Below are 15271 nucleotides of genomic sequence, written 5' to 3'. Positions count from 1 at the left end.
GATATATGTGGAATCTAAAAAGAAATGATACAAACTAACTTATTTACAAAACAGAAACAGACTTGCAGGGAAGGGATAGTTAGGGAGTTTGAGATCGACATGTACACACTGGTATATTTTAAATGGATAACCAACAAGGTACAACTGTATAGCACAGGGAACTCTGCTTAATGTTATGTGGCAGCCTGGATGGGAGGGGAGTTTGGGGGAGAATGGAAACATGTATGTGTATATGTATGTGTATATGTATATGTATATGTACATGTAGGGCTGAGTCCCTTTGTTGTCCATCTGAAATTATCTCAACATTGTTGACTGGCTATACTCCAATATAAAATAAAAAGTTTTTTTTTTTTTTTTTTTTAAAGCAAGTCATAGGCAAGAACTGAAAGTTTTCTGTGGCTGTAACATATGTTTCTATTTTAGAAAGATAAGTCTGTGTATCGGGAGTAGGCTGCAGATAGGAAATCTGGTAAGAAGCATATGGTAATAGCTCCAAATAAAGACAAAAAACACTGAACTAGTGAATTCACTACAGAGGAAGAGAGGAAGACAAACTACTAGGACACTGAAAAGAATCAACAAATTTGCACATGGTTTGAGTATTAGGGGTGAGCTGGAGGTAGCACCACTGAAAGATTCCAACTGCCTGGTACTTTCCAAATATAAACAAGATGGAACCTATTCAGGATTAAAGACAGCAGGGCCCCTGTAATGGGTTAAAGCACAGATTAGATAACGTTCTCTCAGAATGTACTTCAGTTTACAAATACTTGAAGATGAACTATTTTGGACTTAGAGTCAGAGTCTGTGTGTTGTATAATATTTGTCTTCATTTAACATTGAGAAGTTGCAGTGCTAAGAAGAGGAATTATGACTGTGAGAAAAGGAAAACCAAGTCTGTCATTTGGATTGCCAATTACACCATTAAATTAGCTGATGAAGTCTTTCAATACCATCTTTCCTAATGGCAGTGAGTCTGTAAAACAGAAATCTAAATGAACTATAATCAATTTTTGTTTCCACACTTGTTGAACCAGGGAATCAATTAAGTGCAGTTCTTTTTACAGTAAGTTGATATACTGGTTATAATCATATGAACTAAGATATCAAAACACTGATAGGATTCTCAATACAAATATCCATCTATTTTCTTCTTTTTTTAAAGGGATAATATTTTTTATATTGGCGTATATATGATTTATAATGTTATGTTAGTTTCTGGTGTATAGCAAAGAGATTTTGTTCTACATATACATATATATTTTTCAAATTCTTTTCCCATATAAAACTATTGAGTAGAGTTCCCTGTACTATATTTTCTAAAATTATGGGGAAAATGATGTCCTGAATAAAATGCATAGATAATTTAAATCATCATTTAAAGTGCTAATTGGAATGTATTTCTTTAATAGAACTGGGTAGCAAAGAGGATTTAAACCTCATTCTTTCAGCCACCAAACAATAATAATAACACCAGATTGTAGAAGACAAGGGGAGGAAATAAAAGATAAGTGTTTACCTGATAGGATCCTAATATTGAGTTTTTTTTTTAATATAAAAGAAATTTGATATTTCTTGTGTAGGAGAACAAAATAAGATATTTAAGTAACTCATCAATCTGCAAGTATGAAAGGTGTGAACCAGAAATAAATGCTTCTCCAGCCCAGTCTGGTTCTTTGCCCCAGAATAGTTGCCATCTTCCCCCATGCCCTCAGGTGTGTCTTTTAGTTCTAAACTATCTGCTTTGATCCTTTTAGACAGTCCAGATTTGCTGGGATCTATTTGAACAATTCCCATGTGCTTTTGTGCTTTTCCCCATCATGTAATTGGGATTCTGCATTGTTCTAGGAGCTATTCCTATCAACTCACGATAGGTGCTTTCAACGTCATGACAGTTTCTAGGGATGAAGTGATGAATGAGACAGATGTCACAGTCTTTGGTGGTGGTGGTTTAGTCACTAAGTTGTGTCTAACTCTTGTGACACCTTGCACAGTAGCCCGCCAGGCTCCTCAGTCCATGGGATTCTCCAGGCAAGAATACTGGAGTGGGTTGCCATGTCCTTCTTCAGGGGATCTTCCCAACCCAGGAATCAAACCCAGGTCTCCTGCATTGCAGGCAGATTCTTTACCAACTGAGCTATGAGGGAAGATACAATTACAGAAAACTAACCAAACTGAAAGTGCTTCACTCAATATGCCAGCAAATTTGGAAAACTCAGCAGTGGCCACAGGACTGGAAAAGGTCAGTTTTCATTCCAATCCCAAAGAAAGGCAATGCCAAAGAATGCTCAAACTACCGCATAATTGCATTCATCTCACACGCTAGTAAAGTAATGCTCAAAATTCTCCAAGCCAGGCTTCAGCAATATGTGAATTGTGAACTTCCTGATGTTCAAGCTGGTTTTAGAAAAGGAAGAGGAACCAGAGATCAAATTGTCAACATCCGCTGGATCATTGAAAAAGCAAGAGAGTTCCAGAAAAACATCTATTTTCTGCTTTATTGACTATGCCAAAGCCTTTGACTGTGTGGATCACAATAAACTGTGGAAAATTCTGAAAGAGATGGGAATACCAGACCACCTGATCTGCCTCTTGAGAAATCTGTATGCAGGTCAGGAAGCAACAGTTAGAACTGGACATGGAACAACAGACTGGTGCCAGATAGGAAAAGGAGTACATCAAGGCTGTATATTGTCACCCTGCTTATTTAACTTCTATGCAGAGTACATCATGAGAAATGCTGGACTGGAAGAAGCACAAGCTGGAATCAAGATTGCCAGGAGAAATATCAATAACCTCAGATATGCAGATGACACCACCCTTATGACAGAAAGTGAAGAGGAACTCAAAAGCCTCTTGATGAAAGTGAAAGAGGAGAGTGAAAAAGTTGGCTTAAAGCTCAACATTCAGAAAACGAAGATCATGGCATCTGGTCCCACCACTTCATGGGAAATAGATGGGGAAACAGTGTCAGACTTTATTTTTTGGGCTCCAAAATCACTACAGATGGTGACTGCAGCCATGAAATTAAAAGATGCTTACTCCTTGGAATGAAAGTTATGACCAACCTAGATAGCATATTGAAAAGCAGAGACATTACTTTGCCAACAAAGGTCCGTCTAGTCAAGGCTATGGTTTTTCCTGTGGTCATGTATGGATGTGAGAATTTGACTGTGAAGAAAGCTGAGTGCCGAAGAATTGATGTTTTTGAACTGTGGTGTCGGAGAAGACTCTTGAGAGTCCCTTGGACTGCAAGGAGATCCAACCAGTCCATTCTGAAGGAGATTGGCCCTGGGATTTCTTTGGAAGGAATGATGCTAAAGCTGAAACTCCAGTCCTTTGGCCACCTCATGCAAAGAGTTAACTCATTGGAAAAGACTCTGATGCTGGGAGGGATTGGGGGCAGGAGGAGACAGGGACGACAGAGGATGAGATGGCTGGATGGCATCACCGACACGATGGATGTGAGTTTGAGTGAACTTCTGGAGTTGGTGATGGACAGGGAGGCCTGGCGTGCTGCGATTCATGGGGTCGCGAGGAGTTGGACACGACTGAGTGACTGAACTGAACTGAACTGAACCTACCAGTTACTTGCAAGTGAGGTAACTCCAGTAAACAAAGGTGAGCCTCTGAAAGTCATAGGTTCAGCAGTCAGAAGATGGTGAATGCTGGGATAAGGTGGCTCAGTGGTAAAGAATCTGCCTGCCAAGGCAGAAGAAGTGGGTTCAATCCTTGAGTCAGGAAGATCCCCTGGAGGAGGAAATGGCAACCCACTCTAGTATTCTTGCTTGGGAAATCCTATGGCAAAGCCTGGTGGTCTACAGTCCATGGGGTCACAGAGGAGTGAGACATGACTTAGTAATTGAACAGCAGCAAGGGAAGTACTGCTGCCTCAATTGAAGCTTCCCCAAGTGCATGCCTGTGATGCCTAGTGGGCAAGGATGCTTCGGGTATGTGAATCTCCTTGGATTTTTCCTTCCTCCTGGAATTAGCTAGGGTGTGCTGTGCCATGAGATGCCTGCATTCCTGGAAAGTTCTAGACCCTTCCAAGATGACAAAACTGAAGATGTTTTTACTGCTTTGGAGGCTAGTAAAATTTCAGATGAGCAGAGAGCTTTTGGTTTATATCAAAATACAATTCCATGTTGAATACAGAATTTGAAATTTTAATATGCACAAAATAAAGGTAAGATTGATCTTTGGATTTGAAAAGCATAGGCTACTTCCTTATAGGTATCCAAAAGCAGGGTAAAGTATTTCCAGGAAATCTTGTTTTCAGATTTATTATGCTTCAAATTCAATCTTTCTGATTAGATGGTTTATTCTTGCTATAGTATAAAAGCAAGAATAATACAAGGGTATACAGCTCAAATAACTTTTTGCAACTTCAGCCAGAATTTTAAAATATTTTAAAGCATTAGGTTTGTACTACAGAAGCATGCCGGCAGCGACAGACCATGCAGAAGCCTGGCTGAGAGGAGCCACCCCTCGCCCAAGGTCAGGGGCGGCAACTGAGAGGAGCTAGAGTTAATAGAGTTTTGCTGAGAATGCACTGGTCATAGCAAACACCCTCTTCCAACAACACAAGAGAAGACTCTATACATGGACATCACCAGATGGTCAACACTGAAATCAGATTGATTATATTCTTTGCAGCCAACAATGGAGAAGCTCTATACAGTCAGCAAAAACAAGACCAGGAGCGGACTGTGGCTCAGATCATGAACTCGTTGCCAAATTCAGACTTAAATTGAAGAAGTAGGGAAAACCACTAGACCATTCAGGTATGACCTAAATCAAATCCCTTGTGATTATACAGTGGAAGTGAGAAATAGATTTAAGGGCCTAGATCTGATAGATAGAGTACCTGATGAACTATGGACTGAGGTTTGTGATATTGTACAGGAGACAGGGATCAAGACCATCCCCATGGAAAAGAAATGCAAAAAAGTAAAATGGCTGTCTGAGGAGGCCTTACAAATAGCTGTGAAAAGAAGAGAAGCAAAAACAAAGGAGAAAAGGCAAGATATAAGCATCTGAATGCAGAGCTCCAAAGAATAGCAAGAAGAGATAAGAAAGCCTTCCTCAGTGATCAATACAAAGAAATAGAGCAAAACAACAGAATGGGAAAGACTAGAGATCTCTTCAAGAAAATTAGAGATACCAAGGGAACATTTCATGCAAAGATGGGCTCGATAAAGGACAGAAATGGTATGGACCTAACAGAAGCAGAAGATATTAAGAAGAGGTGGCAAGAATACACAGAAAACCTGTACAAAAAAGATCTTCACAACCTAGATAATCACAATGGTGTGATCACTTACCTAGAGCCAGACATCCTGGAATGTGAAGTCAAGTGGGTCTTAGACATAATCATGAACAAAGCTAGTGGAGGTGATGGAATTCCAGTGGAGCTCTTTCAAATCGTGAAAGATGATGCTGTGAAAGTGCTGCACTCAATATGCCAGCAAATTTGGACAACTTAGCAGTGGCCACAGGACTGGAAAAGGTCAGTTTTCATTCCAATCCCAAAGAAAGGCAATGCCAAAGAATGCTCAAACTACTGCACAATTGCACTCATCTCACATGCTAGTAAAGTAATGCTCAAAATTCTCCATGCCAGGCTTCAGCAGTACGTGAACCGTGAACTTCCAGATATTCAAGCTGGTTTTAGAAAAGGAAGAGGAACCAGAGATCAAATTGCCAACATCCACTGGATCATGGAAGAAGCAAGAGAGTTCCAGAAAATCATCTATTTCTGTTTTATTGACTATGCCAAAGCCTTTGACTGTGTGGATCACAATAAACTGTGGAAAATTCTGAAAGAGATGGAAATACCAGACCACCTGACCTGCCTCTTGAGAAACCTGCATGCAGGTCAGGAAGCAACAGTTAGAACTGGACATGGAACAACAGACTGGTGCCAAATAGGAAAAGAAGTACGTCAAGGCTGTATATTGTCACCCTGTTTATTTAACTTCTATGCAGAGTACATCATGAGAAATGCTGGACTGGAAGAAGCACAAGCTGGAATCAAGATTGCCGGGAGAAATATCAATAACCTCAGATATGCAGATGTTACCACCCTTATGACAGAAAGTGAAGAGGAACTCAAAAGCCTCTTGATGAAAGTGAAAGAGGAGAGTGAAAAAGTTGGCTTAAAGCTCAACATTCAGAAACTAAAGTCATGGCATCTGCTCCCATCACTTCATGGGAAAAAGATGGGGAAACAGTGGAAACAGTGTCAGACTTTATTTTTTGGGCTCCAAAATCACTGCAGATGGTGATTGCAGCCGTGAAATTAAAAGACGCTTACTCCTTGGAAGGAAAGTTATGACCAACCTAGATAGCATATTCAAAAGCAGAGACATTACTTTGCCAACAAAGGTTCGTCTAGTCAAGGCTATGGTTTTTCCAGGGGTCACGTATGGATGTGAGAGTTGGACTGTGAAGAAAGCTGAGCACCGAAGAATTGATGCTCTTGAATTGTGGTGTTGGAGAAGACTCTTGAGAGTCCCTTGGACTGCAAGGAGATCCAACCAGTCCATCCTAAAGGAGATCAGTCCTGGGTGTTCATTGGAAGGACTGATGCTAAAGCTGAAACTTTTCCATCTCATGCGAAGAGTTGACTCATTGGAAAAGACTCTGATGCTGGGAGGGATTGGGTGCAGAAGGAGAAGGGGACGACAGAGGATGAGATGTTTGGATGGCATCACCGACTCGATGAACGTGAATCTGAGTGAAATCTGGGAGTTGGTGATGGACAGGGAGGCCTGGCATGCTGCAATTCATGGGGAGGCAAAGAGTCAGACATGACTGAGTGACTGAACTGAACTTACATGGTAAATAGAAATAAGGTGTAAAATACATGCCTAATTTTCTCTATTATATTTGTGAGGATTATACTAGTGATTTTCTCTCCTTTCTCTTTCTCTGAAATATTAGAAAAGTTCAAATTATGGGAGTTATAAAAATGTACACTTGTACAGCTCTATAAGATGGACAAATGATAACAATGTATTCATATGGCAGAAATTTGTTGAAATCAACAACTTTTAGGCCAAATTAGAAAGCTACCATTGATTCAACCCAGTATCTGGTAGGCTAAATTGATATTCAGAATTACTAGCATGGTATGGTTACTGCTATGAACCAAATGGGTTAATTTGTGCTTCAGTTCAGTTCAATTCAGTGGCTCATTCCTGTCCAACTCTTTGCAACCCCATGAATCGCAGCAGGCCAGTACTCCCTGTCCATCACCATCTCCTGGAGTTCACTCAAACTCATGTTCATCGAGTCAGTGATGCCATCCTACCATCTCATCCTCTGTCGTCCCCGTCTCCTCCTGCCCCCAATCCCTCCCAGCATCAGGGTCTTTTCCAATGAGTCAACTCTTCGCATGAGGTAGCCAAAGTACTGGAGTTTCAGCTTTAGCATCCTTCCTTCCAAAGAACACCCCAGACTGATCTCCTTTAGAATGGACTGATTGGATCTCCTTGCAGTCCAAGGGACTCTCAAGAGTCTTCTCCAACACCACAGTTCAAAAGCACCAATTCTTTGGTGTTCAGCTTTCTTCACTGTCCAACTCTTGTATCCATACATGACCACTGGAAAAACCATAGCCTTGACTAGATGGACCTTTGTTGGCAAAGTAATGTCTCTGCTTTTGAATATGCTATCTAGGTTGGTCATAACTTTCCTTCCAAGGAGTAAGCGTCTTTTAATTTCATGGCTGCAGTCACCATCTGCATTGATTTTGGAGCCCCGAAAGATAAAATCTGACGCTGTGTCCCCTTTTTCCCCATCTGCTGCTGCTGCTAAGTCGCTTCAGTCGTGTCCAACTCTGTGCGACCCCATAGACAGCAGCCCACCAGGCTCCCCCATCCCTGGGATTCTCCAAGGAAGAACACTGGAGTGGGTTGCCATTTCCTTCTCCAATTCATGAAAGTAAAAAGTGAAAGTGAAGTCGCTCAGTCGTGTCCGACTCTTCGAGACCCCATGGACTACAACCTACCAGGCTCCTCCGTCCATGGGATTTTCCAGGCAAGAGTACTGGAGTGGGGTGCCATTGCCTTCTCTGTTTCCCCATCTATTTCCCATGAAATGATGGGACCAGATGCCATGATCTTCATTTTCGGAATGTTGAACTTTAAGCCAACTTTTTCACTCTCCTCTTTCACTTTCATCAAGAGGCTTTTTAGTTCCTCTTCTTACCGTGGTTTAAATATATTCTATTTTTACTCTATTTCTTGGAAAATTGGTAGTTTATGTACAATAATTCTTACCTAATGAGACTATTCAATTATCCAGTTTCCTGTCATTCTGGATAAGTGGGCACTGGCTATAACTTTGTTTCCATCATACCATTTGTGATGACGTCGTACTCCAATTTTGAAGATAATTTTATTTATCACACCGGAATTAGCCAATGCCTGGAAAGGTTACATCTGTAAAGTAAACATACAACACTATGGAGCCCAGTGGAGTCCACATGATTTGTTTACATTGAACATTGATTTTTTTAAAACCTCATTTCCCTGTTTTGTTACAGATGGCAGTGGAAAAAACAATAGAATCTCTGAATGAAAAAAATCCCCAGATTACTATGTTGTAAAAACAGGCCCTTGACATTTTTCCTGTTCGTCTAGGGAGATGGTGACATCTACTTTGTTATCTTTGTCTCTGGTTGTGGGAGTGCAGGTCATTCATGTCTTGATGCTTGGATGTTTCTTCAAACACAGAAAGGTGGCAGATAAAAGGAAGGGACACGTGGCATTGGCATGGACAGCAGCTGTCAACGGGGGGAGTGATTATACTATTTACACACGTTGGTGACTATAGACTATTTTCCTTCATGTTCTAATTTTGATAACTTTCTGCAAATAGCAGGGAATCATTAGTATTTTCCTTTTGTTCCCAACAAATGTTTGTGATACTGCTGTGAGGACAATGCTGCGTTTTGACTTACCTTGTTACATTTGGATGATACTAAAGAAAAATATCGACAATTGGTCAAACATTTTATTACTTACCTTGGTACACTGATAGTTTTACAAGCTTACTTCAGATAGCAGAGTATGAGCAAGTTTCTAGAAATGTCTCTGGAGTTTTATTTCATAATCTTGAAATCATTTGTGGGTTGAGTTCGTCAAGTCATACTTGACTTAAATGGCCTGTAATTAAAAAAAAATTTTTTTTTAATATGTTCTACTTATTGGTTGGATCTTTGTTTGCTCTTTTATGCAAAGGCTAGAAAAAGTTTTTCCCATTACTCCTAAAAGATATAAAGATTTAAATTAGAATTTCACAAAATATCAGGTGCATTGTCACCTTTTAATAGACTCTAAATGTGGTTCATAAGAGATGTTCTTTTAGCAGTTACTACGAGATATGAGGTTGGATATTGACTTATTGATACATTTTCTTATTAAAGCTGTATGTTTTATATATTTATATACACGATGTATTCTTACAAGTGTTTGCGGATATCAGAGAGCAAGCATTTTAATTTCTCTACCAAGTGAAATGTTTAAGTGAGTGAGTTCTTCTAGACCAGACTTGACTTCCCAGTTACACTGGGAGTAACTTGAGTTGCAAAAGCTACATTTTAAAGTGTTGAAATATGATGCCTAGAAGCAGGGATCACTGATGGACTTTATGAGGCTTATTCAGTATCTCTTAAGAGGCACTTGCCTTGGGAAGTAGTTAATAGCACAGGCTATCATATCCAACTGCCTGTTCATCAGGAATTCCTCTTGGCTCCATCTATAAAATATATCCAGAATCTGACACCTTTTACCATTTCTGCCGGCACTCTTCCTGGACACCATCACCTCTCACTTGGATCGTTGCCATAATCTGCTAACTGATTACCCTGTTTCTATACTGCTCCCTGTAGGTTCATTCTCAATATAGCAGCAAGAGAAATCCCTTGAAAACATGTCAGGCAATGTCATTCCTTTGTTTAAATCCTGCACTGACAACCCACATCACCCTGAATGAAAGCTCAAATCACTACTATGGCCTTCACGGTTCTACATGACTTGTTCTCTCTCCCCATCACCTCTTTGACCTCCTGTCCCATGAACTCTACCTCTCCTTCCTTGTACTCCTTCTTCTCCAGCCCCACTGACCTCCTCACTCTTCCTGCCTCATAGCTGTTTCCTCTACTCCAGATCTCTCCATCAACTACTCTCTCACTTCTATCCATTCTTTGTGCAATGCTTCCGATGTTTTATTCTCACTGAGATTGCCCTTGACCTCCCTATCTTATCCCACTCTTAATCTCTTCAACCTATTTTTTCCCCATAGGACTTATTCTGTTGACCAAAAGTTCATTTGGATTTTTCTGTAGTTTCTTACAGATGTTAAGATGTTACAGAAAAACCCGAATGAAAGTTTTGGCCATCCCAATATTATTTTTATATCTTCCTTTATTTCTCTTCCACTAGAATATGAACTTCATGAAGAAAGGGATTTTGACTGTTTTGTTCACTGAGCTACCTTCAGGAACTAGCACATTACAGATGTTCGATAGATGTTTGTTGAATGAATGAATGAATTGCTATTTTATGACAGTGGCAGAAATGAGTGCTTGGATCACTGTAATATGTGCTACCACCTTCTGTTGAAATGTGTTAGTATCTTTGGGGGGGGGGCATCAATAAATAGCTCCCCGTGCTTGGTTTAGGTCTAAAGCAATTGATAAATAAAGCTTAATTTCAGGGGAAAGAGGGCAAAAATATCACCTTATTACTGAAAGGACAATGAAAGAACATGCATATGTCTGTAGGCAAGTCAGTTAAGTCAGTTACCTAATACTGAATCCCCCAATTAAGTGTATAAAGTAATACTGGACCATGGAAAATCTCTCCCAACAGGAGCAGAATAAGTTCATGGAGAGAAGAATTCCCACTCCTCAGAATAAGGAGAGAGAAGGAGCTGGGCTATTCATCCAGTTTCTTTCTCCAAATTAAAAAATAGCATGTTTTCCTTCTTGGAGGTGAGTATGAGGTGGAGCAGTTGACGTGAATATAGAAGAATGTGTGGTGAGAGTATGGAGAGAGGCTGGAAGTGTTACTGTCTTCATCCAGAAGAAAACATCAAGTATGGAAAAGAAGAATTTTCCCTGAATGATACCTGTATTATTCCTCTCTTAAAATTGTTTTTGGATAAAAGTAATAGATTTAAGATATTTGGAATGTTACTGTTGCTTTCAGAAAACCCATGGAGATAGAAAAAAGTCAGTCAATATGCTTGGAATGGAAAGAACTGTTCAAAATATAAAACTGGGATCTAACCCATAAACTGTCAAAGAAAAGTTAGGAGAAGGCTGTGCTGTTAAAATAAGGATCCATCAATAGCGCCACAGTTCTAGTAATATTGCCAGTGTTTTCGAATCATAGACCATTCCTTTGGGTTTTCTTCAAGGTAATGAGAGGCACATCATAAAGAAAACACAGATATATATGGGTGTTTGTTATATCCCAAACACAGGAAATATAATAGTGCACAAAATAAATATAGTTCTTACCCTTATATGGGGAAGGTGTATAAGTAGATGTCACGTGAAAATAAAATTATCAATAGTCCCAGACAGATATGCATATTGAAGTTAAAAGTGAGAAATAATCAATTACAGATTGTTCCTCATGTTACAGGCACAGTAGCAAGTACAAGGGGTATAAAAATAAAAAACAGTCTTGCCCTTAACAAATAGAAAATTTGAAATGGAAGAGAAAAATAAGCAGAAAGTTAAAATAAAGTTTTAAATGTAGTATATGTTGGCCTGTACATGGACCTTTAGTGACCCAGAGAAAGAGAACTTAATTCAGGTTTAGCTTTCAAGAAGGCTTCTTAGAGAGGCGAGTTTAAGCAATTGTATAGAAATAGCAGACGAAAAAAGAAAGTGAATTGAAAGATAGATTTGAGATGCCCACTCACAATATAAAGAGATGAAAACATGGAGAAAGCTAAGAGATAGATAGGATAATATGATCAATTTCCACATACGTGTAATTAGATTAAAAGGAGGAGAGAACAGAAAGGATGAAGGGAAAGATGAAAGCGCAGACTTTTCCAGGAAAAAGTGATTGGTGCCCTCAGATTTTAAAAAGTCATATTTATAATCAGTAAAACTAAAAAGAGAATGAAATAAAGCCATGTTAAGACACACAAAGACCAAGTGTTTATCACCCACAGACTTCTGAAGAACGTACTCTCAACGATGAAGTTCAACACAGAAGAAAAGAGTGGTTGCAAAAATCAATGGTAACAAAGGAGCAAGGACAAGCCAGAAAGTTTGTGTGTGAAGATCTCGAGGAAGAGAGCAGTGGAGAGAGACCCAGGGGAGAGGTAAGCGGAGGCCTGTGATGGGCTACTCTTGTCTTTACTATGGGTCTGGGCTTTATCTGAAGGTTCAGGGAATGATGGAATGGTCTTAGCAAGATAGTGGTTAGATGTGCCTTAGTAAGATCCCTGGCAGGAGGGTTGAGAATGTTGGAAGGAAAGAAGGCCAATGTCATGAGGTCAGTTAGAGGCTGTGGGTGTAATTTAGATGAGAAGAAATGAGGACCTGAGTGAAGATGAGACAAGGAGGAAAGCAAGCAGATTCTGGAACTATTAAAGAGATAGAACCTCAGGACTCAGGAATGATGCTATTGGGAGAAAGATAGGAAGCATCAAGGATGTAACTGTCTTGTTACAGCCATTTCAGTTGAGTGCAACTGTATTGGAGGAGCCATGGGAGGTGACAATGGGAGCACAGATAACATGAGCGTTCTTACATAATAGTAAGCACTCATCAATGAATGGGTGATGAGACTTAGGACTTAGTCCTAAGCTTAGGAGAATCACTAGAGGAAGACCAGAGTGAAGGAAGATTTTAGGATGGGAGCCTTATTAGCAAGTTTACAAGGTAATGTCGTGAAGTCGCTCAGTCGTGTCCAACTCTTTGTGACCCCATGGACTATAGCCTATCAGGCTTCTCCGTCTATGGGATTTTTCAGGAAGAGTGCTGGAGTGGATTGCCATTTCCTTCTCCAGGGGATCTTCCCGAACCAGGAATTGAACTCAGGTCTCGTGCATTGCAGGCAGACGCTTTACCGTCTGAGCCACCAGGGAAGACTACAAGGTAATAAGTGGAGACCAAAGAAGAAGGCAAGTGTTGAAGGTAGAGAGAGGATGAGAGATGCCTGGTAGAATAAGGGCCTGGGGAGCCAGGAGGTAGAGTATTATATACAAGGAAGGATAGGGGAAAAGGCAGATGTAAGAAACTCACAACTCTCTCCTCCTCTGAAAGTAGCATCAGAACAATGATGAATGTATTAGTGATTCAGTGCGTGAAAATATGGGTAAATAGTGGACACATTCAGGCAGGTCCTAAACAGCATAACTAACAAAAATAAGCATTTTTTTCAAGATAGGTGCAGTAGACCTCTAGTGGTCACAAAGAATATCCAGAAATCTAATGGCCAAGAACAAAATTGCAATAAAATGTCTAGGGAAATTTTATTTACAAAAGAACAAACAGATAAAAGCATTGCTCTACAACACTGTAGGTCCTGTTGTATGTAATCTTTGTTGTGTTCAGTTTCTTATCAATATGGTTTAATGGCATATGCTTTATGAATTCACTTTTATAATTGACTACTAAGAGTGAATGGCTTATGGAAATGAAACTAGTAATCTTTTAATTATGATTAAAACTTTAAAAATAAACCTGCAGGAATTGACTGATTACTTATGTGCAGAATTTCATGTACAAACTAGATAAGATAAAAGTATTTATTCATTTTTAAATAGAGAAAAGGAGAGACAAATATAAACAAATGAGCTCTGGATTGCCTAAGTCACAGATATGACAAAAAGAGTGAATTTAAAAACAACAATAGAAACAGGGTTTTTAAAAAATTGAATAAAAATATAAAACTATAAAAAGAAGAATAGAAAACTATTTAAATCCTTAATTTTCATAATGATATCCTGTTGGCAGATTACTTTGAGTAGGCTCAGGGAAAAATTGCTTGTTGATGTAAAATATGATTCTTTTAGGAGCCTGAGTGTTTTCTTTTCACTTGTGTAAGAATAGTTGATTTACAAAGTTTTGTTAATTTCTGCTGTACAGCTGAGTGTTTTCCAAAGGAGATCAAATTGAGTGTATTCTCAAGTTAGGCACAATCAAATAAGATGTTTTGCACCTCCTCCAAGTTAATTAAGCTGCAAAAGATTCCAGTTTGTGAATCAGGGAAGTACTTTAGATGCCTTCTTAGATGTACTTCAGCTTTTCCATTACAATGCTTTTAATCAACAATATACAGTGTCTTGGGTAGATGAAAACTATTTAAGAGTAGAATTATTTGGGGGAATTGTAAACAACTGGTAAGTGGTAGTGTGAGAGAGTAAGGAAATATTGAGGGTATAGATGGGTAAACTTGTCTAATCCACCTTTGCAGAACATACAAATCCAAGTTAGCAGAATTGAAAGCCTCTTAGTTCTTTGGAATTTCTTGTTTGATCTGTTCAATTCATACTACTATACTTGAGAATAACATTAATGATGTTATAATTATCTTCACACTACTTACAGGTACCATATACAGTTGTTGGCATTCTTTACTGACTGTAAGCTGCCTCAGATTTAGTCATCAGGCATCACTGTCTATTAAAATGTTTTGAATTTGACAGGAATAGAAGCAGTAATCTGGAAGCAAGTAAAAATGATTTCCAAGCAATACATAGACACTATAGTAAAATTATCTTTTAAATATACAGCCGTCCACCAGACTTTTTTTGGATGTGACTCTATTTTAATCTTTGCAGTATTCTTAGGAAATAACAATGTTTTCTGTTAGATTTATTTCTTCTGCCTAGCTTTCTGCTACAAATGAAAAGATGATTCTTTCCTGTTCTAAAAAAGTTTAAATAACAAAAAAATTAAAAAGTTAAAATGCGCATTAAGAAAATTTGGCCAATGATCTTTAATTTCTGATAAAGCAAACCCATAATTTTAGGCATGCAGTTCTTTTCCTGATCATTTGTGAGACTCTGGTTTAACAAGAACCTTAACTTTAGTAGAACGAGGGGCTCAGTGCTACCTTCACCTCAAGCAGAAGAGGCTGCATTGCTGCTTGCTAGTGGCGGGTGCAGGCATCTGCGCTGCTTCTCCGCTGGGGGAGTTACCATTGGGCTCGTAATCTGTGGATTTTAATTGTTTATTTTTTTTCCTCCCGGGTATGTTGCCCTCTGAGGTTCCAAGGCTCGCCACAGA

General features: G+C 39.2%; 1 long non-coding RNA gene across 3 annotated transcripts in view; it reads left to right on the top strand.

The window, feature by feature from the left end:
* LOC112447052 (uncharacterized) overlaps positions 1 to 15271 on the top strand; it is a 384327-nt gene that overhangs the window by 2746 nt on the left and 366310 nt on the right. For all 3 annotated transcript variants that reach the window (XR_003035096.2, XR_009494841.1, XR_009494840.1), the window contains 2 exons: positions 10884 to 11005; positions 12205 to 12357. This is a non-coding gene — a long non-coding RNA (uncharacterized lncRNA). The remainder of the gene's footprint in view (positions 1 to 10883; positions 11006 to 12204; positions 12358 to 15271) is intronic.

The sequence above is a fragment of the Bos taurus genome, chromosome 6 (assembly GCF_002263795.3).
Source record: "Bos taurus isolate L1 Dominette 01449 registration number 42190680 breed Hereford chromosome 6, ARS-UCD2.0, whole genome shotgun sequence".
In the NCBI taxonomy this organism is placed as follows: domain Eukaryota; kingdom Metazoa; phylum Chordata; class Mammalia; order Artiodactyla; family Bovidae; genus Bos; species Bos taurus.
Note: the sequence above shows the minus strand (reverse complement) of the source record. Positions and strands in the feature narration are given on the sequence as shown.